The sequence below is a fragment of the Balaenoptera ricei genome, chromosome 12 (assembly GCF_028023285.1).
Source record: "Balaenoptera ricei isolate mBalRic1 chromosome 12, mBalRic1.hap2, whole genome shotgun sequence".
Taxonomy (NCBI): domain Eukaryota; kingdom Metazoa; phylum Chordata; class Mammalia; order Artiodactyla; family Balaenopteridae; genus Balaenoptera; species Balaenoptera ricei.
The window spans coordinates 12070443-12087771 of record NC_082650.1 but is presented as its reverse complement, the minus strand read 5'-3'; the positions used below and the strand labels follow the sequence as shown (position 1 = coordinate 12087771).

General features: G+C 47.0%; 1 protein-coding gene across 6 annotated transcripts in view; it reads left to right on the top strand.

Moving 5' to 3' along the window:
- Positions 1-17329, top strand: part of TIAM2 (TIAM Rac1 associated GEF 2) — a 236410-nt gene that overhangs the window by 200159 nt on the left and 18922 nt on the right. The window lies entirely within an intron of this gene.

Below are 17329 nucleotides of genomic sequence, written 5' to 3'. Positions count from 1 at the left end.
AGAGAAGGATAATTTGAAGACAGTAAATAATTTTATGCTTTGTCAAATTTTCTTGGAGTGTTGTACATACTTGTATTGGGCTTAATGCTGTAAAAGAAAATCCACAAGAGTGAAACCCGTTTTCTATAAGGTAAGCAGTGTTTTACTTTAGTGATTCCTGATTAAATATTCTTTTTTCAGCTTTTTAGAAAAACTTTATGTAATCACCTAGGGTAGCTTTGGCAGTGATTATTTTTGCAGTTTGTAGGCGTTGTGTTGATAGAACAGAGAGCACTGAGGATCTGGAGACATATAGCCTTGACAACTGTGTGTTGTGCTCTTAGCAATTTAATCATGTTTAGAATATATTTTGTCCTGTTTATTTGTTCAAGGCAGAAAAAAAGGGACATGCACTGATGATTAGGTTTCGGTACCAGCATGAACATAACTTGCGTTTAATATTTAATGCCTGCTCACCCACTTAGCTTAACCTTTTGAGTTTTTTGCATGAATTGCTTTTAAGAGCTTGCATCTCTAAGAAGCTACAGGAAAAGAAAAAGATTCGTGGATCGTGTGATTTAGTTTTCAGCATTTTTAACTACATATCTTTCTTACCTTTCTTTGAGTGTCCTGCATTTTTTCAGGATGTCTTGGTTGTAAGATGCTTTTGTTAAAAAGTCCAGCGAAAATAGAATTTATTTGTAAATAGTAGTCTTCCTCCATGGCTGCTGTTGAATAGATTAATATAATCATGATCCTTTTTCAAAAACTAAACATGCCTATTTCTAAATGCATGCTATCTGACATAATTCCTATAGGAATGAACAGGGTGGTTGCATCCTCAAGGCAAACCCATTGTCCCTGAAAAACGATTTGGGGCTGATGTTCCCCAGTAGTGAGACAGTAATCTTTCACAGTGATTCAATTCCGGGTAGCCTTTTCTTGTAGGTAGTGGTATAATAGAAAGAACTCTTGATCTCAGTAGTTGGAAACCTGAATCTGTATCCTGGGCCACCAGGCTTTACCACTGCGTGCCCTGGGGCAAGGTACCTGGTCTTTCTAAGCCTCTGTGTCCTCATCTGTAAGTAAAAATAACAATAGCTCCAAGCCTGTGTAGTGGAGAGGATCGTGGATGACTAGAAGCCCAGACAGGAGAGATTATTAGGTGAGCAGCAAACCCCCTTCCCGACGTGGCTCATACATTTGCATGTTTTGAATGCTTTCCCACTCTGCTCACCTAATGCATGACTTAGCCACAAGGCTGCCTACCCGGTCTTCTTGAAGTTAGTGTCTGTGGTCAAATCCTGCTGCGCTGTCCCCTGAGATAAAAAAGAATTGGAAACCGAGGGCCTTGGCCATGGAGTCCTCTTAGCTCTTTGTCATCTGCATGGAGACAAAGCCTGCCCATCTTTTAGCTTACTTTTCTTAGGTAGACTGTTGTGAATTGATGACCTGTTCTAAAGGGCCGTTCAAATGAATGAATAAAAGCAGTGTATGTTAGGTTTGCCTTTATCCTTAGCAGGAGTGAGCTGTGAATGACAGATGCTTAGGAGGTCTTGCAGACTCTTCGCCTTTTGGAAGAGAGGCATCACTTCAGGGCAGAGAGAGTCACCAAGGGCACAGAAGGACACAGGCTGGGAGGGATCACAGTAGAGCTGAGTTCCCCATTAGCTCTCCAATGCACTGTTCTACATTTCTAGCACCCTACTTCCTTTTGGCAGGGACTTGGGGGCAAGTTGGTGAACTTGTTTGAAATGACTGGGATTCATTTTCATTGGCGTCTGAAAGGCCATTTGATCTCTTTGTAGTTTGCTGGATTTGTTTTTTAATTTCCCATTTTCCTAGCTTCAGGGTATTAGCCCCCTGCTCTTGTTGGTCCGTCCTCGATCGTTCGGGCTGATGTGCCGGGGAGGTGCCACGTCTTTGCTGGAGTGGCAGGAAGGGACATCCCTGTCTTCTTTGTGGCCAAGGATCATTTATACACTCTGTCCCACAGGGTTCGATGCCACTCACAGTGTCAAATGAGGGAAGGAAAGAAAGAAAGAAAACCAAATCTCAGTGCCGGGCATGGGAGGGCCCGTTGCGAGCTGAGGCGTGGGGTGGCATCACGCCCTGCAGCGGGAAAACGCCGCGTGGGTGGCTTCCTGGCCGCAGTCTGGAACAGGAGGGCGTGCCCAGTGGAAGAGGGGACACGGTGGCAGGGGGAAGAAATCTCAGTGGTGCTGGCCTCTCTCTCCATTTCCTCTCACAGCCCCTACCCCCATCGACGTGGCTGTGGTCCTAAAGGGGTCTGTGTTAGGGGTCTGTCCAGGGACACACCGGCCAGTGGAAGGGGGCTGTCACTGCTGGCTGAGCTGTGGGCCACCTGGGGCCGGAGACCCAGAAGCTGCCCCCAGCTGGGTGATGCCTGATGAGGGCCCAAAGGCCTGAGCCTCTGCCTTGGGGGCTCCTAGAGCTCCGACGCGGGGCTGGCTCGCCCAGGGGACCGGGCCCTGCGCTCACGTGGGATGTGCCCGTGCGCAGGCAGCAGGGCGCGGGGAGGCCTGGGGCCGCCGCGCCCCTGCTCCGCGGGGCTGGAAGGACTCGGGAGCTCCCTCAGCCGCCTTCCCTTTGTGCCCCGGTGGCGGGGCTTTCCTGTGACCTCGCTGGCTCCGTGTCCCTCTGGCCTCTTCCTTCACTCTGTCCTCCGTCGTCCCCAGCCCTCTGCTTCCCCAGCCTCCGTCCCCTGCTTTCTCGCTCTCCTCCAGGCTCTCCCTTTCCATCCTGTTTTTCTGGGCAAAAGAAGAAGTTGTCATGGCGAGGCATCTGCGGAGTCACACGGTGGGGAAGGAGGAGGCGGAGGCCCCGAGCGGCAGCGGCGGGAGTCGTCCGCGGGCGGCCGTGCCGTCGGGGCCCGGCAGGTAGACGCGCTCTGGCTGTACTTGCTGACGGGGTGAGCACAGCCCCTCCGCACGCTGCGGGCGCTGACTCACCGGAGAGCCACCTGGAGGCTCCCCAGAGCCAAGGCCCCCCAGGGTGGATCCCGACGCGACGACAGAGAGGCTGCGGGGCCAGGCCGGGTCTTAACCCGATGACCGCTCGCCACACTTACTTCTGGTGCGGGCCCCTCCCTCCTCTTCCTCCCCTTCGGAACAGCGGGGGGCTGCGGTTTCGCTCCTGTCCTCCCTGGGATGCGACCGCAGAGGGGTGTGTTGGTCCTTTCCAAGGCAGACAGAGTAGCCCGCCGGCCCCCGCACCTCGGGGCTGGGCAGGGGCCTCACCCTGCTCCTTGAGGTCTCTCCTTCGGTCCTGGCGCCCGGACTAGCCAAGCAGGGGGCTGGGCGGCAAGCTCCCTGTGCTCTGTGCTGGCCGAGGAGTGGACCGCGTGGACCGCGTGCTTTTGGATACGGTCGTGGGGGAGAGGTCGTAGCCTCCATCAATCCCCCATCCTCATCCTCTTCGGCGTTCGGCCTTCTATTTCTCCATCTTTCTTTCTGGGCCTCCTGGATTGGACATAGAGAGCTATAGAGACTTGAGTATAGCTTTTTGCTTTTTGGAGGAGAAGAAAGCAGGGAGTCTGAGTTTCTCAGGCCAAACCCTAACCTCAGCAAACGCCGTTTGCAGGCTCTTGTGTATGCCCAGGGGAAGCCTCCTGGACGTAAGGTGGTCTCAGAGGAAGGACACATGGGATTTTGCCCCAGGTCTCACAAGGAAGTCCCTTTGTCCTTGGATAAGTCATCACACATCTGTGTCTGTGCAGCTGGGGGCTGGGTCTGTCCATCTTGGCAGCCCATCCTGGCTCTGAGCATCTGTGGAAGCTCAGAAAATTGCTCAAATGCATACGTAAAAAGTCACCCACGATTCCAGGGAGCTCATTGATCTTATGATGTTTATCCGTGGATTCCCCCTTAGGAATCGATGAACTCTGGGTTCAGAATTCTGACTTGGAGTGAACATCTGAATCATCTAGCTTCTGTCTTGACTTAATATTATGGACATGACAGAATCAATTATCAAGTACCTACAATAAGTAAAGCACTGCGTTTGTGTAGTCGAGTGACATTTGAACTTTGTTTTCATCTTCAAGTCTACTTGGTTGGGTGGGGTTGTCTATCAGTGCTTGATTCTTTTAACGTGCTAGGAGATCGAGGCCCATCAGATACGTAACAACCCCTCCCTAGATGGCAAAACACTGCTAGGTTGAGACAAGGAGGCCATATTGATGGTGGTGGGCAGACATCCCTAGATTGTTGACACCAACTATAACACTGTGTGCTGCTGTCAGAGCATTTCAAAAAGTTTTATTTTCTGTAATTAGTGAAAAAAAAGTGATTTGGGGGGGGGGACACGAATTTAAATTTTGATTCCAAAGCAAAATTGTGGAAAACTCATTTTTGTAAAGTGAGCCGCTGTCTGAGGACCAGGAGGGGCGGTCTGCGTGCTCTGTCTGAGGGGTGATCAGGCAGCCCCTGTGTTTCTCCTCCGAGAGCATCACCCCGGCCGCTTCCACATCAGCAGGTGAGCTGGGTCTTAGCTGCTGCTCGCTCCTTCCCTTTCTTTGGAAGGATTTACAGCCATGGTTACAGTCTAATTCTGGCCGGCCGCTGCTTGGGTACCAGGCGTCTGTATCCGTCTTATCTGTAATATCTGCCAAGAATGGGGATAGCATCATACTGCTTGTTCATTCCTTCACTAAAATCTCCTTCACAAAGGTGCTCTCAGCTGTGAGCCGTTGTTGAGAGCTCCGAGATAGTCCTTTAAATGTTCTGTGTACGTACAGACGGTAGTCGAATGAACCTTCTGATTGTGCTGGGTCAGTGAAGGTGTATTTGAGCCTGAGCGCTTTTTTGTGCCTTTCATTACTCATAGCAGATTCTCACCTTTTGATAATGTCCCAGCCCCATGGGGTAGCCGCTTTCACTTTTAAAAAGAAAAAAAAAATTCTGAGAAAGTGTTCCGAGTCATTTGGCAATTTCCCCCGTGCTCTCCGCTTTGAGTAGATTTCCATGCCACCCTCCTAGGGGCTGGGCGGCTGGCGGAGGGGAGGTGGGGAAGGGGAGGGGAGGTGGGGAGACGGGGGACTCTGCCTGGGAGCCCTTCGCACAAGCAGGCGTTAGTGTTTTCACCCAGATCCCGGCTTCCAACTGCTGAGAGTAAAGAAGGGATTATTAGTTTTGTTAATCAATCTTCTGCTGTTCTTGATAATAGCATGAAGAACAGGGCAACAAAAACTGTATTTGACCTATAAGATGTTAACATTAGGGGAAACTGACGGAAAGATAATACGGGAACTCTCTGTCCTTTACAGCTCTTCTGTAAGTCTCATATTGTTTCAAAATAAAAAATGTTTTTAAACGGCCAAGAAAAATGTATTTGTCACTAACATGGGAGACCGGAGAAAATGGGAGGTGTGTTTTTACAGGTGCCCCCCAATTCTCTTCTCCTCTTCATTCTTTCGCTCGTCGCCACCTCCTTCTCCCTTATTTTGTTGGTTCAGCCTCCAGTGCCCCCCTCGTCCCCGTGGCTCACCTTCCCTCACGCTCTCAGATCCTTGGCTGCCACCTAAGTTCTCTTGTGTTTTCAGAAAACAGATGTCAGGTGAGGAAGCTCTTCCATGTGCAACTGCTTGGGAAGTCCCGGCCTGGCACTGGCACAGGCTGGGGGTTTCGTTCTAACTGCTTAGAAGCCACAGGTGTCACATAGCTTGAGGAGTCCTGCCATCTTCCACCTCTCAAGCTGCTTTGAGCTGGCTTTGGAATTTTCTAGAATCCATTCCCTTCTCGGTTCATACAGTCACAAGGTAAAGGATAGTCAGATGAGAAGCCTGGCCCGGCCCCATGGCCTGGGGGTTCCAGGCATCAGGATGGGGCCGGACATGCACTGCTCTCCCCTCAGTAGCCTCGCGAGATCTCGAATGTCGTGCTTTTATAGATGAGTTTCCAACATGGAAAGGCTGATTATCCAACCAGTAACCTCAGGTGAGATTTAAAAACAATTTTCTATGTCTGAGGCTTTAAAAAAAAAAAAAAAGGTGTTTTTGTTTGTTTTTTTATTGAGGGATAGTTGACTTACAATGCTGTGTTAGTTTCAGGTGTACAGCGAAGTGATTCCGTTATGCAAAAAAGTTTTAAATTTACATTGTGTCACGGCCACATTGTCTCTGATGTAATTCAGTTTTACTTGAGGGTATGTCTGTCTGTGCGCCCCTTCCCTAGGTCATCACCTGTTCTCCTCACCCCGGGGAAGCGTGGCTGTGGTTACTTTGTATTTATTGGTTTGTTGTTTTCTAGAAGCTTGATCGGAATTGCCAAACCCTTTATTGAACATGGTTTTTGTCCTAGTTTAAATGTTTTTACTTCCTTTCTGTTATTTAGTTAACGTTAAAGTTTAGAGATGGGTTGGTGGTAAAGTCTCAGATAAATGTGTATGATGTGGGCATTGTTCCGTATGAGGTGATTGTTTTGAGACCCCCCCATCAGTAAGAAGCAGTCCAGAGTAATGTAACAGACTGGACTGTCACATTGCTGAAATCCAGCAAAAAAATTTAACTAAAACCACAAGTCAGGGGCCACGCAGGTTGTACCTGTGCGCACTCAAGGCAGATAGATAGTGCTTGGCAATACCCACACCCAAGTAAGGCTGTCGGGATTTTAACAAATAATTTGATTTTTTTTTATATTGTTATGATTTTTTTTCTCCCCAAAGCTGCAATTTTTTTGGAAACCAAATTCCAAACGTTATTTTCAGCTGAATATTAGAACTGAAAAATCCAGGCCTTTTTATGCACGAGGTGGGTGTGGTGTGTTTCAGACAAATCATAGCGCCTGGACCCTTTGTCCCTAACCCCGTGACAGTCTTCATAAGTGACTGTGGGGCGTCCTGGTCCACGAAACCTCGTGCAGCAGCACTCATTGGAAGTCAGTGTAACTGGTAAGCTGTCACAGAGGTACCAGCCTCGAGAGGGCACGGGGCGGAGGGCGGGCTGCCGTCTTCCTGAAGCTGCAGCGGGGGCCCCGTGTGCCGGTCCGTCTAGGTGGCCACCTCGGTTTGCTGGGCGTCCGTGACAGCTCTGCTTCTCAGAGGCAGCAAGAGATTGTAAATGGTAAAGTCGGAATGCCCAGGGAAGTTCTTTAAGAATTTGTAATTTGCACCAAATTCAGGCGGGGAAATGGCTCCCTGCATTCCCCCAAATCAGAGCGTGTGCCCGTCTACCTGTCCCAGTGGGGGCAGCCATGGCTTGGCTTCTTCTGGAGAGTGGTTACGGGGTAGAGGCAAGCGTGCCGCCTGTTTTGTGCCTCCTTCCCCAGGGGTTGAGCATTGCTGTCCCCTTCGGTTGGCTCTGATCATCCCCACGGCCAAGGCTATTCCAAACTGCACATTTGCCGTTCGCATTAGGAGGGTGAGATACATAAGAAAAATAAGAGGGTTCACTAGAAGGATTTCATCCCCTGCTGTACTAGTTTGAAGAGTAGAGATTTATCGCTTAACTTGCTGGACCAGGCAGGAGGTGGCCCTGGGTGCCGGAGCCTCGCTCACTCTCACTGGTTAGTGGACTTTAGGAAAATCATCTCACCTTCTGAGGCCCTTATATCCTTACTCACTAAAAAAGAATGGGATTATATTGCCATGACAGTTCCATGGAAGTGAAAGGGCTTTGCAAGCTGCCCTTAGCATGTGATACTCAGCCCTTAGCGTGCACTGTGAATTTTATATACAGCATCTCATTAAAACCCCATTTTCTCCACAGCAGCCCTGTTGAGTAGATATCACGAGCCCCTTTTAGTGGGAGAGAACTGAGATGGGAGGAGCTAACTGCTGGTCCGGTCAGTGGTGGGGCGGCGTTCACAGCCAGCTCTGCTGGATGCTAAAGTCCATTCTTTCCACTCCATCCATCTGACCAGTAAGGAGAACGTGGTGCTGATTATAGAGGAAAGGGAGAAATCAGACGAACAACGGTGCATTTAAATACCAGAGACATGTATTTGACTTAAGGGCAGAGCAACTCTATTTGTTCAATTGCGGGTATGATGTTAGAAATCCGGACACAACTTTTTGATTCTTTAGCTTAATTTACAAACTTGGTTAAGCAATGTGCATGTGTTGTTTTGTTTTTGTTTGTTTTGCTTTGGCCTTTAAAGAATCTATTTCATAGAGCTATAATGAAATTTGCGGAGATGTTATTATCAACAAATTTGAAATCTGTTGCAGAAAAGTTCTCAAGTCCCAGCCTACCAAGTACTAATATCTGATATTTGCATCTGACTAGTGATTAGTTTGATAATTTGGAGTGTAGTTTTGTACTAGGTGCAGGCCATATGTGAATATTTTCACCTCCAACTTGTTTTTCAGTAGATAAAATTCATGTTTTAAAATCTGTCACTATATAATAACCTTAACATTAAAATAATACAGTATAAGTAGTAGATACTGGTCTTTTAAAAAAAACATTTAAAACTGTATGTTGGGGGTACACGAAAGTACAGCGGTACTGGAGAAGACCACTTATATCTGAACAGAATTGCTCTTCTCTCCCAGAGCTGGTTGGGTGTCTTCTTCCTGGATCTCCAGTGCATTGGTAGCTGAGAGCCCAACCCTGGGTATATCTGCATAGCGCAGAGGGTCTAGTAATATTGAATTATAATTTTTGTCAGTAATGCCTAGAGAACATTTCTCCATAAATTTATAACTTTCCTGATCTGAACGTACCTTTTAATGTTGGGTTTTCCATGGGAGCTCACTCCTTGTAGGATTTATGTAGACCTCCCCCCCAAAAAATCCCATCCCCAAAGGGTTAAAAAAAAAGAAAACACTTGATTTGTAAGTAAACTTCTGTACACTTGCTTGCTCCTGCTTTATTTGCTGTTTTTCCTGCTCTCTTTCTTTGGTATTGGGAGAAACATTGCAGGAAAAAAAGGGCACCTTTTAACAACAGTAAACGTGTCCAAGTAGTGTCTATCTTGTGGACTCCTACAAAAATATTTCCTAAGATAAAATTATTATATGGCAACAATAATGATATTTAATAAGAAGACTACTTGGGACACTGGTAGGGTTACGTGCGTTAAGAGCAACGAAGGGCAGATAACAAGATGACGGCATTAGTCTGTGCTGCTGTGAAGCCTCCACCATCCCCACTTCCTACGGGTCAGGGGAGTCTGCGAGGGTGTGGAGGCCCCAGGCTTATGTTCCACAAGAAGGTAGACCAGGCCAACTATTTAGAGCCAGCTGAGATGTAGCACTACGACAGTCTGGAAACTGATCTGAGGTGCCCAAGGAATATCATCAGAGAACTGGGATAGGGGCAACTGTATTGTAGTTTTCTGAGAATCTTAGAACTGCTCCCAGGGCTGAGGGCTTGGTCTGCAGCTGGGAAGCAGGTGTTGCCCTGCTTTTTGGTTTTCTAGGTAAGGCAACCAGGAACCCTTGTAGATTACAACTAGAAAGAAAATATACTTCTCAAGGTACCAGGGCAAAGAGAGAGGACTCAGCTGGGGGACAGTCCGGGCTTAGGTAGGTGGGCAGAGCTGTCCTAGGCAGAGTCATACACAGCCTGAGCTGTTGAACCTCAGTGTGTGGGGCCCCCTTCCAGGATTCAGCTGTGTCGTCCTCCGTCTTCTGTTTATAGTAGAGACTCTACCTGCCCAGGAAATTGGAGGCTAACAAAGATTTTTCAAAGCTCTAGTCTCTCCAGAATTTGATTACAATTGGTGTTGTTATTGACACATTTTCTCTTCAAATACAGTGATGAAGATAGAAAAAATTCTCAGCTCAGTAAATTCTCAGAATATGTAGCACTTAAAGACCTTTGCTGCAAAAACTGCTCAATAATATATTATCAATTGCCAAGAATAAAGTTAGAGGCACAACTCTTGAATAGAAATGTTGTGTTTGGAAAAATCAGCAGTAAAAACCAACTAGAATAATAGGGTTCAATGAAAACATAAACCGCTGAAGGGAGAGTTACTGTAAATAGACAAGTTTAAACTAATTTATGTGATTATCAGAACAAAAGTAGGCTGTGAGAGAAAACCAAAGGAAGAGAATTAAGAGGGAGCTAAGACCTGAGATAAATACCTATGGATGGGAAAGTGAGTGAGGATAAGACAGAGAAGTCACAGATAGGCTAGTATATGTTTTCCAAACCGTGAGTTGAAAGATATTGGTTTAGAGACTTCTTGACCTAGATAAACATATTTAGAATGAATGTTAAATGGTACAATCACAATAGACCTTAATGCCCCAAGTCACAGGAAAAGCAAACTGAATTCTCCCATCCATCAAAAAGCCACACAAAAGAAAGCAAAAGCTGTTAAAGAGAATTTGAGTCATTTCTCTGAGCCCTGGATCTGAGCCAGGTGAGCACACAGGTGTTGTTTTGTTTGGTTTTTGACACAGTTGAAAGCATATTACATAAAATGGTTTATATCTTACGGGAATTAAGATGTCATCCGGAGTCTGTAGACAATTGACATGTAGAAGTCATTTTTTTAATATACACTTTACTCACTGAAAAATTTAGAATAAAGTTTTATCGGTTATTTCAAGTTTTAATTCAGACTGAATTTCAAAAGAGAAATCTTTTGTGGTTGGGCTCAGCTCTTTATCAGGGACTGGCCGACCTTTCCTGTGAAGGGCCAGGTAGTAAATATTTTAGGCTCTGGCAACCACTTACCTCTGCATGTCAGTGCGGAAGCAGCCACGGACCATGGGCAGATGGGTGAGCGTGGCCGAGTTCTAATAAAACTTTATCCGCAATGACAGCAGGCAGGCTGGGTTTGGCCTGAAAGCTATAGTTTGCTGACTCCTGCTCTGATGGTCTGCCCTTAGCTCACCTGCTTGTTTCAGAGTGGGGTCATAAGAGTCTCTTTTATACCATTTTTGCACTCAGAAGTCAAGGAAAAATTCTGGCCCACACGCATCTTCCTTGATGCGCAGGTTTGACTCTACGTCAGAAGTAAGCCATATCTTTCATTCTGGGTGAAAAATGGGAAAGAGAGAACGCAGTACCTGGCACAGGATCTGTTAGATAGGATGAGCCGATTTTTGTGAATTACGTTAAGAGTGATATTGAAACACCCGGTATTTTATGTGAAAGAAGCGCCTGCTCGTGTAGAAATGCTGCCCTAGCCCTTGAAACATCCTTGGCTGAGAGAGCGTGTCTTATTCATCCCTGAATTCAGACCAAACTCCAGTTAAATAAGGAAACTGAGCAGAGGCAGGCAGCACGCCTGTTTCGCACGGGCTCTGGATCGATCCATGGCTCCCTCCCCGAGGCGGTGACTCTGGCCTGGGAGCCACAGAGCCACACACGTGGTGCTTCCCCACCTCCGGGCACACAGCTCGGACCCGCCTTCCCGGGGGTGTGTCTCCTGAGGACGGGCGCTTCCTGCTTGGTACCCACAGATGCCCTCTGCTTCTCAAACTCTGCGCGCTCTCTGGACGGCCGCTCTCCAAAGGTGAAGTTCATCTCCTTCTCTGCCCACCTGGTGAAGCTGCAGCCCGTCCCACCGGCCCTCCGTAGCCTCTCGTTTCGGTTTTCCCCAGAGCCCTGTGCCTCTGTCCAGATACTGTGGGTTCCACTTTTTGTTATCCGTCCATGTCCTTGTTGCCTCTCTCTGCCCTTCCTCTCTCTCCACCTGATACTCTTGCGTGAAGGTCAGAGTTTTCCTCTTTTGTATTCAAGGTTCATCTCCAGCACCTAGAACAGAGCCTGGCATGGAGGAGGTGCTCAACAAAAAGTTAGTAAATAAATGGAATTTGATTTTTCTGGCCCTTCCTTCAGGGAACTCAGAGGAAATTTCTCCTTCTACACTTGTAAAAACAACAGAACTTAGGGTAGGTAACTTTGTTTCCCTTGAGGCCATCCTAGCTTCCACCTTGCTTTCCCTGACCGTGCTCCGACCACAGAAAGTCACTCTGTTCTGTTCCCAGGACCCCGCGCTGCTTTGGGCACCGATCGACCTTGACTGACTCGCTGCCAGCTTGTCTTCCCAGCCGAACTCTGGGAGCTGTGAGCCCAAGGACTGTGTCAGTCTCGTCCATCACTGTGTCCTCCTAGAAATAGGCTGCTTCTGCCTCAAATCATTTTTGTAAAGCATCAGGAAAGGATTCCATTAAGAAATTTCTTTTAAAAATTAAACCACTATAAAAAATGAGAAGTTATAGATAAGCCGAAGATTAAAATGAAAATAACTTGAAATGCAGTGTTAACCACCACATTTATGATATATATTATTCCGTTAGAAAAATCTATGCACGTATGTTTACATGCAGTAGATATACATAAAAGTTACTTTCCAAAATTCAGACCTACCTTCTTCCCTTTCCAATAAATCATGTCCTTTTTTGGTCAACAGATGCCGATTTCTCCCATCATTGGTAATTGCTGCATAGATTTCATTGCATTTTTGTACCATAATTTAGGTTAATCTTTGCCTTTCAACATAAAATAAGAACACTCATCTGATACATTTACATTTTTAAATTTCCATTCTGCCTTTGGAAGTAGAACTGTCTGGTCTAGAAAAGATTATGAGCATTTTCTCATTCTTCTTGTACCATTTTGTTAAGTGTAAGAAAATCTCAGGCCATTTCTCTAGAGTTTTTAATCCAAGGACTGTATCACTATAAAGTGAATGACTGTCCCCAAATATAAAAATAATCATCTTGGGTCTGTTTGTAACCTCCCCTTCACCCTGCCAAGGTGGTGAATACGACCCTCTTCCCCGCCTCTTCCCTCCCCCTCTGCTGAGACCCCCTAGGATAGACCAGACCCTCTTCACCTAGCCCGCGGGCCCTGCCAGCCGCCTCTGAGCGCGGAGCAGAGTGTAGGCCAGGAATCCTGACCCGGCAGAGGTGGGGCAGCACGGGGTGTCTGTGGCTGGACCTGTACGTGGGCGATCCAACTTACCTGGAATCCAGCCCATCGTCTGTCTCTCTGCCCATGAGCCTTTCCGGGGAAGCCGTTAACCCTTGGTGATCCTTCTGGATTCCCTCTGCTGGGAACATTTGGGGATAATGTCAGATCTTTCTGTAAGTTAGAGACTTTAATGGATTACAGAGTCAATGGAGAAAAAGTCCTTTGTACAATTTTTAGATTTTTTTTTTTTTTTCCACCAAAGGGAGCGTTTCTGACTCAATTTGCTAGGATGGGACGGCTGACTCCACAGCCGCACTCTGCGGTGACTTACTGATGTGACTTCTCATGCTCCGGACAGCGGACTGGGGGGTCTGTATGAGCGCAGCCGAGCACACACTATGCAATCACACCTCTCCGGGCCTAGACTGTCCCTGAGGACAACTGACTGTTTGCCCAGGGCCTACGGCTTTTCATTTTTTTTTCCGGCATTCTTTCTAGGGATGGTAGAAATAGTAGAATCTGGTTCCTCTGATTGGTATCCTGGTAGGATGAACCTCTGCAGATGTGACCCAGCCTGGGCTTCCATCCCCATCGGTGGCCCAGCGGAGAGCTGGTCTGTGTGAGGGAGGGAGAGGAGGACATGGGTGGCAGCTGGGGTCACATACCGTGTATGACCAGTTAACCAAGCAGTATGGGGTACCCTCCCTTCTAGGTCCGTGTCTTGGCTGAGTCCATTACTGACTTCCCCTCTAAGTTAACCTCCTTTTCCTCTAAACCAGGGATTCAAAAGTCGAGCACACTGCAAATGCTGTCATTTACCTTTCAGCATTTCCCTGCAAACTGTTACCCCCAAATTATGCAGCACTTTTAAACCTTTTTGCTTCAGCTGAAAGTGTTTTTGGAGTCCAAGTCAGACAACAGATGCCTTTGACAGAAGAGTTTGCAGTACCCGAGGCCCCTAAGTGAGGACAGGATTGCAAACTGAGCCCGGAAAGATGGGGCAGAGCTCAGCTGCTGACGAGGTGCAGGGCTCCTGATGGGCACTGATATTTCACGGAGTAGCTACGAAACCTCAGTCGTCGTCCCGGAATAGTTCTGGATATTGTGATGTACTTATCCCAACTTGGGTTTCAAAACCCACAGGGAAATTGAAAAGCCTCAGGTAGCAATGCCTCCAAAGAAGAGCAAAGCAAACATCAGAATAGTTATGCTCAGGGGAGCAGATCTTAACTAATCCAGGCCAGGAGGAGCTTTGATGCTGCGGATGAAAGGTATTGAGCCAAATCAAGGTTAAAAGGGTCACCTACGGGATTCCAAGCTTGTTTGAGAAAAAGGCTCAGCCCCCGCCTTCCTCCAGAGAGAATCTGGGGCAGGGCGCTTGGTCATCCTGGGCAGTTTCATTGCCACCCCCAAGAAATGGGGCTCCTGAAAAAGAGACACATTGCAGCCCTAATACAGGGAAGCAGGTGTCTGTATTCACACGTTTAAGACACAGAAACAAAGATAACTCTGTTTTAGATGTCTTTCCCTGCCAACTTCATCCAGGTATAGTTGACAATTAAAAATTATATCTATTTAAGGTGTACAACTTAGTTTGATATACGTGTACGTTGTGATGATCATCACGGTCAAGTTTATCAACACACCCATCACCGCACATAGTTACTTTTTGTTTGTTTGGTTTTGGTGAGAACACGGAAGAGCGACTTAACTCAGAGGTCCTGAGTGAGATGTTCCTCATCTATAAATGAGATCAAATCACTTTCAAGCAGGGATCAGCCTTAGTGAAAACTTAAAAGCCTGAAAAAAATTTTTGTGGGTCAATATCACTACTTTTTCATATAGCATAGTTTTAGGGAAATCTGTTTTCATTAAATTTTAAAAATGAATTCATGAAGAAAAGATGTTTGATGCTCTCTTATAAAAGGCAAGGCCCCCGATGAACCCAAGGTTCTCAGCATTGATCACTACGAACTGGGAAATACCAGTCTGAGTTTCAAGTTCCAGTGTGTTTTTTGTTCTGCACAAGCACCCACCGTCTGGCTACTGAATCCGCATGCATGCCCAGCCCTGATTTGTGAACATCTGTCTCTTGCTTTAAAAGCAGCATCCCTGGGGATGGAGGGGAGCGGGGATCAGCCTAACAGAAGTCACAGTTGTGTGCAGATGCGGGGAGCTGCATTTGCTTCCCTGAGCAGAGATGGCCTCCGGAGGCCAGTGGCTGCATCCCGGGCACGCCTGGGGTGTGTCTGGATTCTCCTGGGGCCGGGAGAGCCCTGACGGCACTGTGGGCAGAGGCAGCCGGAGCAGCAAGCCTGTTTTGCCCGTGCTCTGCCAGGTACCAGGGAGTGGTCGGCACCGTGCAGACAGCTAGAGAGTAGGAGGATCCAGTGCCGTCAGGTGCTGCCTTCGCGCTCGGCACCTGTAGTCTCAGCCGGTCGCAGGTCGCATCGTAAGGACCGAATGCCTGATAGTTCTAGGAGAACACCGCCCCCTGGGTTTGTCTTGTATACAGCAAGTGCTCAACAAATCCAAGTTCCCCTTTCTCCGTGGTCCAAATGGCAATTTGAGGGGTTACTTGATGGGCTAGGTAATGCTTCCTCTTTCTCATCAATAAGGAAATTGAAGGTTCAGAAATGAGTCTTGCCCAGCACGCGTGGAGGACTGGGGGCAGAGCCAGGGCTAGAACTCGGTTCCCCTCAATCTTGTCTGTGCTTTTCACCTCCATCACCACGCGTACGTGTGAAAATATCCCAACCAAAATAGTCTCTGTTCCTAGAAATTGCTTATCAGATACACCCAGAATTCTACCTTAAGCAGTTCAATTTTATAACCATCACTAAGAACGGAGGAAATGAAATATAACCAACCAAGTGACTCTTTCAGATACGATCTAAAAACATAGTTACAATTACTCTTCTCCTTTTAGTGGCTCTGCCTTGTTTGATGCCAGGTAATCCTCACAACCTTCCCTAGACAGCAGCTAAGGTGACTTTGTAGCACTTGAGCACTTCATTATGGTACCTTTGAAAGTACATTTGCCATGAAACTCTCAGCTAACATTTACTTTTCCAACTTAATCTTACCAGAAGCGTTCTCAACATGAATTCTGATTTTCTAAAATGGCAAGATACTTTACTTTTAAAATCTTGTTATTTTAACACTGCATTGTTAGGTGTGATTTTTGACATCCCAGCAAGGCAAAGCTGCAGTCTCACCAGCTGCCATTTCACTTATGGTGCATTTTGTCAGATCTTATTTTATACAGTATATGTGAGCTATTAATTTGGATTCTACAGCCCTGGAAACTGTTATTTTTCAGGATTGCAAAATTGCATTGTCTGAGCTTGTGGTGCAAATCCCGGTATAGAGATTTCACATAAGTAAGTTTGAGAGTCTCAGTATTATTATCTTGGGCTGTTTGTTAGTGGAGCCAAACCCAGAACGCCAGGCGCACAGGTGTGATTCTGTCTATTTCCTCTTGTGAGCTCAGTCCACATAACTTTTACGTGGCCATCCTGTGGTGCAGGCCCTGGGGACAACATGATCCTCCCAGAAACTGCAGGCAGAATGCTCGCTCTGCTGATGGGTAGACCAGTAGTTCTCATGTGAGTCACACAGCAGCACACCTGGGGCCCCAAAGATTCTGATTCAGTTGGTCCAGCCATGGGTGTTTTTTAATAGCTCCTCCCAAAGAGCAAACGTGTGACCTGGGTTGAAGTCTAGTGCGGAGCAGGAGGAGGAGGAGAGGATTGGGGGTGGTTTGGTTATATTTCCTCGTGCTTCATCGTGAGGCTCATGTCCTAGAAGAGAAGGAAAGCCACCTTTTGGCTGCACTGCTCTGTTTGGCTTTTGCTGTGTCGTTAGGCTTCTAGGGCATGACCGAACAGTTTGGAGTTTTTTCAATAATGAATCATGAGATTTGGTTGTTTCAAACATGTTATGAGACATTTTGATAGGTCAAGTTGCATTCTAAGTGGTGCTTTAAGATCCATGTCTGTTTTCTTTTTTTTTTTTAATTTATTTAATTTATTTATTTTTGGCTGCATTGGGTCTTTGTTGCTGCGTGCAGGCTTTCTCTAGTTGCGGCGAGCGGGGGCTACTCTTCATTGCGGGCTTCTCACTGCAGTGGCTTCTCTTGTTGCAGAGCATGGGCTCTAGAGCACAGGCTCAGTAGTTGTGGCTCACGGGCTTAGTTGCTCCGCGGCACGTGGGATCTTCCCGGACCAGGGCTCGAACCCGTGTCCCCTGCATTGGCAGGCAGATTCTTAACCACTCTGCCACCAGGGAAGCCCCACGTCTGTTTACTTGTTCTTTGAAAGTTTACTCTGAATGAACATCTTCTGATAGGCATTACCAGCAGTATGCTAGTGTTACAGTTAAGGATAAAAACAAGGGGATAATATGTGTACTTAAGGAGGATCATTAGTGCTTACACATGCTTTAACTGTTTTAGAAGTAAATTACTTCAGATGTCTCTGTGTGTCTAGTTGGAGGTTTAGTATCTGTTAC